Source organism: Rhinopithecus bieti, unplaced genomic scaffold (genome assembly GCF_001698545.2).
Source record: "Rhinopithecus bieti isolate Rb0 unplaced genomic scaffold, ASM169854v2 scaffold_12488, whole genome shotgun sequence".
In the NCBI taxonomy this organism is placed as follows: Eukaryota; Metazoa; Chordata; class Mammalia; order Primates; family Cercopithecidae; genus Rhinopithecus; species Rhinopithecus bieti.
The window spans coordinates 148,161-152,055 of record NW_016807077.1 but is presented as its reverse complement, the minus strand read 5'-3'; positions in this window follow the sequence as shown (position 1 = coordinate 152,055).

Sequence of the window (3,895 nt, the reverse complement as noted above, 5' to 3'; positions counted from 1 at the left end):
TTTTTTGAGACAGTCTCGCTCCATTGCCCAGGATGGAGTGCAGTGGCACGATGTTAGCTCACTGCAACCTCTGCTTCCTGGGCTCAAGCAATTCTCATGTCTCAGCCTCCCGAGTAGCTGCGACTACAGGCACATGCCACCACACCTGACTAATTCTTTTGTGTTTTTTATAAAGACGGGGTTTTGCCATGTTGGCCAGGCTGATCTGGAACTCTTGGCCTCAAGTGAACCATCTGCCTCAGCCTCCCAAAGTGCTGAGATTATAGGCATGAGCCACTGTGCCTGGCCTGAACAGACTCCTATAATAATTTTTTAAATGACCAACCTTGTTTGTAACTAAGGAAAGGCAAATGAAGACAATCAGCCACTACTTTCTTACGTTATCGGACTGCAAATACGGAAAGGTTGGATACTACAGAGTGTTAAAGAGGGCATAATGAAACAGATACTCTTCTGTACTGTTGGAAGAGATACAAATTGGTATACTCTCTTTGGGTCACCAACTTGGCAATGCCTATCAGCCTTGAAAATGAACATACCTTTGACCCATCAATTCTAATTCTGAGAATTCATCCTAGATAGATACCCTTGCATAGGTGCAAACACAAACGTAGAAAATTATTCAATTGCCGCATTCTTTGTAATTACAAAAAATCAAAATCAACCTAAGTACTTTCTAGTGGGGGAAATTGCTACATCTAAACTGAGGAACACACTGGGAAGAAGTTGAAAATAATAGTGTGGCTGTGTATTACTGTTACGACAAGACCTTTATTTAGCCCCCTCATTATCTCTTACTTGGATCACAGTAATAACTTCCCAGCAGGTCTCCTTGCCTTCATCTTGCCCTCTTGCAGGACCTGCTACATAATTTGCAGGGCCCAGTATAAAAACAAAAAATGCAGGTCTCCTTGTTAAAAAAAAAAAGAAGAATTTCAAAATTATGACAGCAGAACATTAAAACAAGCACGAGGGCCCTTCTAAGAGGGGACCCTCTGTGACTACAGAGGTCACAAGCCCATGAAGCAGGTCTTGCCCCTTGAGTGTCACTTGGACACTGGCTGCCCGTGTGACATGCTGCTTCCTCTGCCTGGAACATCCTTCCACCACCATCTCTTTTTCTCTATGATGTACTACACGTCTGTCAATAAATATGTGACCAGCTTTGGGAAGTTTTCCTTGAACCTTCTTACTCAAGTCACTCTTTCTTCAGTACTTCCCCAGCTCTGGCACATAGTTTTATTAACTCTTTATCACAGTGGTTTTTTTGTTTTGTTTTGTTTTGTTTTTTTGAGACAGAGTTTCACTCTAGTAACTCAGGCTGGAGTGCAGTGGCATGATCTCTGCTCACTGCAACCTCTGCCTCCTAGGTTCAAGCAATTCTGCTGCCCTCAGTCTCCCGAGTAGCTGGGATTACAGTTGTGTGCCACCACACCCAGCTAACTTTTCATATTTTTAGTAGAGATGGGGTTTCACCATGTTGGCCAGGCCGATCTCAAACTCCTGACCTCGGGTGATCCTTCTGCCTCAGCCTCCCAAAGTGCTGGGATTGCAGGCGTGAGCCACCACGCCCAGCCAATCACAGTGTTTTTATAATTATTTGTTTAAAAGTTTCTCTCCTAGAGTTTCTGCAGGGCTTGGCCTATCGATTATGCTTTATTTGTTTTTTGGGTGATTCTGGCATCTCATACATTACCTAGCACATGGGAGGTGAGAGAATGGATCAGCTGGAGTGGATGTGTTTGGATGGGGGTGTGTGAAAAAATCAGCCATATATTGCTTCACAGTTACACCTCATCTTCAGGTTGTTAAATCTCACTGGGCTCTTAATTTCGTAGAGGCCAGCAGGTCCTGATGACTGGTTCTTCATTCCAGGAGCCATAGAATAGTATCAGACAGTCCTTTGAAGGGGTGGGAGATACCTGGCCCTGAAAATTTTGGAGGCTCCCCAAGCCATTTACACCTGTCTCTGAATCTCCTTATACCTTTCACACTTTTAAAATGGAGGTCTAGGCCGGGCGCGGTGGCTCAAGCCTGTAATCCCAGTACTTTGGGAGGCCGAGACGGGCCGATCACAAGGTCAGGAGATCGAGACCACCCTGGCTAACACGGTGAAACCCCGTCTCTACTAAAGAATACAAAAAACTAGCCGGGCGACGAGGCGGGCACCTGTAGTCCCAGCTACTTGGGAGGCGGAGGCAGGAGAATGGCGTAAACCCGGGAGGCGGAGCTTGCAGTGAGCTGAGATCCGGCCACCGCACTCCATCCTGGGCGACAGAGCCAGACTCCATCTCAAAAATAAATAAATAAAATAAAATAAAAATAAAATGGAGGTCTAATCTCATTAGGGCCCACTGGCCCCATCAATCGGTGGCAGGTTCCAGGAATCCGGTAGTTTCAGATTGCCCCCAATCCTTTGCAACATTGGTTTTCAAATGGGGTGTGCAATAGCCGTAAAGTACATGAAGACTTGGTAAGGGGTACTCATGCATGGATGTCTTTAAGGAAATTCATTTCCAGATGCTCAACTTCTAAATGTATTCCACCTGAGAAAGTTCGTGGGGTTGAGGCTCCAAGCTGACTTTTCTTCATAATTGTAGTTCTGCTAGTCTTCATAAGAGAGGCCAGATGTGGTGGCTCACACCTGTAATCCCAGCACTTTGGGAGGCTGAGGTGAGCGGATCACCTGAGGTCAGGAGTTCAAGACCAGCCTGGCCAGCATGGTGAAACCCCGTCTCTACTAAATACAAAATTAGTCAGGCATGGTGGCACGTGCCTGTGATCGCAGCTACTGGGGAGGCTGAAGCAGGAGAATCGCCTGAACCCTGGAGGTGGAGACTGCAGTGAGCCGAGATCATACCATTGCTCTCCAGCCTGGGCAACAGAGGGAGACTCTGTCTCAAAANGATTGCCCCCAATCCTTTGCAACATTGGTTTTCAAATGGGGTGTGCAATAGCCGTAAAGTACATGAAGACTTGGTAAGGGGTACTCATGCATGGATGTCTTTAAGGAAATTCATTTCCAGATGCTCAACTTCTAAATGTATTCCACCTGAGAAAGTTCGTGGGGTTGAGGCTCCAAGCTGACTTTTTCTTCATAATTGTAGTTCTGCTAGTCTTCATAAGAGAGGCCAGATGTGGTGGCTCACACCTGTAATCCCAGCACTTTGGGAGGCTGAGGTGAGCGGATCACCTGAGGTCAGGAGTTCAAGACCAGCCTGGCCAGCATGGTGAAACCCCGTCTCTACTAAATACAAAAATTAGTCAGGCATGGTGGCACGTGCCTGTGATCGCAGCTACTGGGGAGGCTGAAGCAGGAGAATCGCCTGAACCCTGGAGGTGGAGACTGCAGTGAGCCGAGATCATACCATTGCTCTCCAGCCTGGGCAACAGAGGGAGACTCTGTCTCAAAAAAAAAAAAAAAAAAAAAAAGAAAGAAAGAAAGAAAGAAAGAAAAAAGAAAAGAAAGAAAGAAAGGCATATCTCTGGCCCACCGTGAATGAGGTGGGGTTTCTCCATGTTGGCCAGGCTGGTCTTGAACTCCTGGCCTCAAGTGATCCACCTGCCTTGGCCTCCCAAAGTGCTGGGATTACAGGCATAAGCCACCGCACCTGGCCGAATATTTGCTAAATGAACAAATGTAAGCACTATTTGTAGTGTGGTGTAATCTTTGCAGTGTTGTGTAGTGTTCTGTTGTTTTTTCTTTTTGTAATTTAAAACCTATTGCTATGGCTACGGTAGGGGGCAGCAGAGTACAGGGATACTGAAAGAGTCCAGTACTCAGTATTAAAAGGGCAACTTCAGATAAATCACTTAACCTTTCTGAGACTATTTTCTTCTCTGGAAGTCAGGGTTAATTCTCATTCCCTTGGATCAAAAGAGATAAGCAGATGTA